The sequence below is a fragment of the Triticum dicoccoides genome, chromosome 5A (genome assembly GCF_002162155.2).
Source record: "Triticum dicoccoides isolate Atlit2015 ecotype Zavitan chromosome 5A, WEW_v2.0, whole genome shotgun sequence".
NCBI lineage: Eukaryota > Viridiplantae > Streptophyta > Magnoliopsida > Poales > Poaceae > Triticum > Triticum dicoccoides.
Genome location: NC_041388.1, coordinates 437,961,426 through 437,967,703, shown reverse-complemented (window position 1 = coordinate 437,967,703; position 6,278 = coordinate 437,961,426). Strand labels below are relative to the sequence as shown.

Genomic DNA, 6,278 nt, shown 5'->3' with positions numbered 1-6,278 from the left:
AACAGTCAAAATAATGCTTGAGTACTAGGCCGGCCAAATACACCGCCTTTTAGGCGCCCTATTAAAATCAGCACCGGCCATATATAGGCATAGTGGCTGGATAACCGGAAGTGCTATTCTGAGCTCGATCACAGATGCGCCCGTTATCTGAATCGCCCGTTGGCATCTAGATCCATACCAGTCCACTGTATGTGTCAGGGTATTCCAGTTAGTATATGTGCACAAATTTCGGGCCATGGCCCACCAACTATCGTAATCAATGGGACGGTTGCCGTCTAACACGGGAAGGCTCAGACGCGGGACACCGTTCTGGGCCACAGCTCAAACGTAATGATGGGCGCCGTCTGCCCCTTTATTTTTCTCCACCCCCTCCACACAGCAAGATGTTTTCATTATTACCCTTAAAAAAAAGCAAGATTCTTTCACAGCGCCGCCACCCCAGATCTGAATGACCAGATCATTCAACAGAACAAACCATACTGCAAAAATAAGCAAGATCACCCCAAGGATTCAACATACAAATTGCAAGAATCAGTAAGATCAAGCAGCTAACTACGACAACAGCCATCATTCGCACCATGGGCATTTAATTACTGAAATAATGCTAGATTTTTTAACTGCAGTTCAGCCTGCCAACGAGTGCAACACAAAATCTAAAATAATCCACAACACAACATAACATGTTTACAACTAACAAAAAACAGTCCGTCGGGCCTAGCACTACACTCCAGCATCCCACATTTGCTAACCTCATCTCCATTGCCTTAGTGCAGGTGTTTCTCCTATGGCCCTCAACCCCACAATTCTTACACCTCGCAGACTTCCGAGGTTGCTCCCTGGACATCACCCATGTCCAAACATGTTGTTCTTTTATGCAATTCATCGTCCGATTCTTGTCTGCAATCATGACATAAGCAAGTTAATCAGTTCATCCTCAAAGAATCATAAGGTTATCATCTTACATCATCAAACAAGCCATATTACCAATGAGTATTGTCTTCGGCGCCACGCCTCTCATCATCTGTAGAAAATCTGAAAAGACACACTCAAAACTTTCCTCAGTCTCGTCGCATACCAGTACACCAGCCAGTATAATACTCTGAAAATTGTTGTTAACCCCAACAAAAAGTCTTAAGGGCATGTCGTAAAGGTTAGTCCGGTACATTGTATCAAACATCACTATATCACCAAAGAAACTGTACTTCAGCCTGCTGCTGCCATTCGCTCACATCAAGTTCTTTATCCGACCCTCTTTGTCTGCCTGCACATGGTATGTAAAGTGTGGATCCTTTGCCCCCAATTCAGCAAACACTTCCATTGTCTTCCTCACATCGTCATTCGCCTGCTCCTAGCTAATCTTTCCACATAGATTTTTCAGAGACCTCTTCGTAAACGGCACATTCTTCATTGACCCGAAAAAACTCCCAACAATGTTGTACATTTTTTGCAAGGTTGACATTGTTCTGCCCCACCTGCTTGATCAAGTCACAACTCACGACTGTACACATCAATGTGTTTGTGGGATGGCCAATGAATCTTCTGCCAAAATTTGGCTAGAGAGAGTGGATGTGCTTCTCCTGTGATGAACGATGTACCACTCATTGTCCTCTGATCTGAGTAATCTGATCAGCGCATGACACTCACACCGACAGGACCTAGTGTTCTCCACGCCAGCCTTCCCCTGCAAGAAAATTTCACAGCGTGTGCATAAATTCCCCACAAGAAAAAGGAATAGAAAAGAATTTATGCTGGCTGCCGACGGCACATACCGAGCACCCGCACACGATCTCCTGCATGCCCTTCATCCTCTCGACATTCACTCTACTCTTCTTGTACCTTATTCCAAATCCTCTCTCCCAGGAATAAAGGTTGCAGAAATCATAAGCTTCTCCTAGCGAATCAAAGCTTGCGCCCAGAATCGGCACAATGACGTTCTCAGAAGGGTTCTCTGCATACCTCCTTACAATTTTCTCAAATGCAGTCACACACGACGAGCATGGTTTCCTGCAACGAGCGGCCGTGCCTATCCTCACCCTGCAATTGCAGTGCCCATGCCTTAGGAATTGTGCCACACTTCCAAACCCAACATCCCCATGAAACAGGGATTAAATCCAAGAGATGCAGACATTTCCCAACCCAACAGCCTCATAAATGCAGCTGTTAAAATTTAAATCTAACAACTGACCACATTTTCCGAACCAAACAGCCACATCGAACAGCAATTACACCTAGCCCATCTCAGGAAACACGAAAAGAACTAAAACCGTCCCACAATAATGAGCTTTCATATGCATTTTCCGCCGCTCACAAGCACCAACAATAGAATGTTTCTATTTTCAATGTCTTGTACCTGGAACCCCATGAAAACCACACCCAAAATGGGCTGACTGTACCAGTTGATTCATGCCCATAATGCACATTATAACCATTGAGAGGCCTAACAATTTTTCTAATCCTACATCATTTTGATGAAGGGGAGCCTTGGCGCAGTGGTAAAGCTGCTGCCTTGTGACCATGAGGTCATGGGTTCAAGTCCTGGAAACAGCCTCTTACAGAAATGTAGGGAAAGGCTGCGTACTATAGACCCAAAGTGGTCGGACCCTTCCCTGGACCCTGCGCAAGCGGGAGCTACATGCACCAGGTTGCCCTTTTTTTACATCATTTTGATGCGACTCCCATCTAATCCACTGTCACACTCTGCTTGCAATTGTATACTTCGCAACTATATCAATTTTCAAAGTGCAGTAAATGGAAAACCGCAAAAGGGATTCGAGCTGACTGACATCTTAGCCCATCCAGGTAGCAGCGGGGTCATCTTACCCATGGACATTTCCGATACCTGCAGCGACGACTCGCGTCTATCCTTCCCGCCCCTTCCCTCCTCGCAGATCTGTGCGTCCACACTCATGGCCAGCGCTGGCGAACTACCAGCCCCCTTGCATGTTGCTGTCGCCTGGACGGCGCCCGGGAGCGAAACCATGACAACCGGATCCATTGGAGCCGCGCTCTCATCCACCTCCTCAACAAACAGAAACCTGCACACAACCATGGCCACAAAAAAAGAGATGAGTCAACAAATTAGAGACTAGAACACCCTGGATTCGCCATCTACCACAGAGGAGATAGATATGCCTGCAAAATACGAATGCACTATTCACTACACGTGTCCATGATCATGGTTAACTTTTCTCTCAAAAATTAAACGCTGCATTCATACCAGTTTAGACTACGGATTTACATCTGACAATCCATTGCTAATTATATCACACTATAATTCCACAGGCCATGTACCCGGAATTCTAGCTACATATATTAAAACTTGCAGGAGACTGGTCTATCTTCAGCCATCAAATTACTAATAAACTTCATTACAGGTAGCACTTGCTCATTTCCGAAGATCAACAGAGAATTGCATCAGGTTCAACATTATACTTCTCTATTTTCCGTGTCGATAATTAAATGTCGAAACATTCCCAACTGTCTTGCAAAATACCAATGCCCTATTCACTACAGGTGTCCAGGATCATGGTTAACTTCTCTCTCAAAAATTTAATGCTTCATCCACACAAGTTTACTAGGGGATCTACATCTGATAATCCATTATACACCATCATGCCCACCAGAACTCAGCCTAAGAAAATTCCCAGATGCCCAAACCTATTCATGCAAACCTGCTCCATGCCAGCGAAAATTTGAAAACTACACACAGAGATTAATGAGGATGCACCTCTTAGCCCAACCAAGTGCCTGCAGGTTCATCTTCCCGGTGGACAATTCTGATGCCTCAAGGCGTCCTTCCGGGGGCAGTAGCACCGATCCTCACCCTGCACTCGAGATTACTCGTGTCAGGACCTATGCATTCCCAAAAATCTTATGGAATCAGCTGCACGTAGTTTTTATCTAGCGTTTTCGAGTTTTGCAGACTCTCCATATGCTCTAGGCCTATTTTCATGACCACATAGAACCATACAACTCGGTGCCGTCAATCATCCATTTGAAACCACTTTGCATTGTTTCTCATTTATGCTATATTTTTACATCGACCTTCTACACTCATTTCATTCGTCTTATATGCAGCAGGACAAAACATAGGACAAACTGAATAGCATCTACAGCATTTCCATTTCCAACTGCAGATTCCACATTTTGCACCATTTTAAATGAATGTTTAATTAACTGCCTGTCGACTACTGTCATGGATCTACAGAGTTTTGTTATGTACATAGTATACTTAATGTGCTCTCAAAATCTATAAAAATGGCTCCACTGCTCAGTTCTAGAGTTTAGTACGGCCTCCCCAGCTATATTATAATTGCAGTGCTGTGTCTACTAATCTTAAATCGACAAGGTGCATTGGCTATCTACTGCCGCAAACAATTCAGTCAACAACACTGCACGGCCATACACAGCTTGAAAATAGGTTACTGAAATTCCTCATAGCACTGATCGATTTAAATCCAGTTCCCCTCACCTCTTATTCCAACCAAGATCCTAGGGATCCATCTTCCCCGTCGATTGCCGCCGCTCCACACCCGGTAGATCTGCTCTTCGCCGCTCACACCCGTGGCCTCCTGCGGTGCCACCCGCACAAACGTTCGCCTAGTACCATCCGCCGGCGAATCTTCCGACCTCCTCAATCAGAGTGGATCTGTGGCGGAGAAATCATAGAAAACCTCAGCCGCCTGAGCTCCACTCTTCAAATCGCACGCTACGGTGGACAAAAAATGCATCTGACTGACATACCTCATGATTGGCTGCACGAGGAACTCCATTTTGCGCGTCGGCCACCTGTTCTCCCTCACTATCTCTCTCCTTCGTCAGTTACCAAAAATGGCGGCCGAGTTGAGGAAGAAGATACTAGAACTGCATTCCGTTCGAGACTGCCGCCCTCTGAACGAAAGAGATTTATCGGAGCCACGGATCAGACGGACGTGAAACTGGGCCACGGCTCAGCCCGTCACCAGTTGACGGCCGTCCTGAACTGGCCCACTTCCCAGGTCTGCCACATACGTATTCCCATACAGTGCCCATTTACCAGCAATTCTTAGCCCACCGTATAAAGAATCAGCCCAGATCCCCACACAGCAGCGAACGCACAGGATATCGAGCACATCTGTGCTCGTGACCAGTTACTCCGCGTCCCTGGATAACCATGTATTCCCCTAACCCCCGCAACACAGTTATTCTATAAGTCTGTTTTGCACTTGTTTTGTAAAGGTTCTATAACCTTCCCTGGCCAATTTCGTTTCTCGATTTATTCAACTTTCTTCTAGTTTTTAAATTTTAGGAACATTATTTTGATTTCCTGAAAACTTTTTAAATGCACGAATATTGTCCAAATTTTTTAACATTTTCTAAAATTTGCAAATATTTAAAAAATCAAATCACAATTTTCCAAATTCATGATTCCTTTTTCGAGTTTGAGAACATTTTTCGTTTTTTTTTGTTTTCATTCTCTTTTTTCCTGGTTTTTTATTTCCTTTTTCTTGTTCCATTTTTTGAATTCACAAGAGTTTATTTTTTTTCATAGGAGATGTTTTAGTGTGTGAGGTCCGTGCTAATTTTCAGCTCATTCGGACATTTGAGTAGCTCTTAGCAAAAACAAAGGGTCCGAACAGTACAAGAACAGTAAACTGTTTCGCATACCAAAATTTGTATTTTTTTATAAGAGCTACTCAGATGCTTAAATAAGGTCAAATTTGGCACAAACCTCACCGAAGCATTTTTCACCTCAAGAGGAGGCGGATCTGTGGCGGCGTCGGCGGGAGGCAGAAACCCGGCATGTCGTCAGTGGCTGGGCCAATGCCTGGATCTGGATGAGGTGGCCACTATGAATGTAATCTCCCGGCTAGTTATATAGCTTTCCCTCAAAAAAGAAAAGGCTAGTTATATAGCTTTTACCCGAAAAAAAGATACAAATACGTTTTTACAGGATATACCCCCATTTTCAAACCATTTGAAGGGTTCTCTGAGCGATGAGTCAACCAAAAGACACTCAACACCCCACGACCAATAAATATGGGTGCCTCCTAATGCAATTTGAAACTGAATATAGCTGCGACTAACCGAGGAGACAGAGTAATATTGGCAAAACAAGAAGAACACAATAATACAAACACCACGTAGAGCTTAGTTTATAAGAAACATATATCGAGCGCTCCTTTCTTACCATATTTTCTAAGAAAATACATAACCCGGATTCTGATAGGTATTCCAGTCTTTAGATGCAGTCCTATGCATACAGCTACACCAGCGCCCAACAGTTGGATGGAAATGGG

At 44.3% G+C, this 6,278-nt stretch overlaps 1 long non-coding RNA gene across 1 annotated transcript; it reads right to left on the bottom strand.

The window, feature by feature from the left end:
* Positions 1-549: 549 nt before the first annotated feature.
* Positions 550-4,894, bottom strand: LOC119302156. Its single transcript, XR_005147376.1, has 7 exons — positions 4,744-4,894; positions 4,472-4,648; positions 3,728-3,824; positions 2,821-3,035; positions 1,770-2,034; positions 985-1,681; positions 550-897 (listed from the first exon to the last, which is right to left on the bottom strand). It is a non-coding gene; the product is annotated as an uncharacterized LOC119302156 (long non-coding RNA).
* Positions 4,895-6,278: the final 1,384 nt, after the last annotated feature.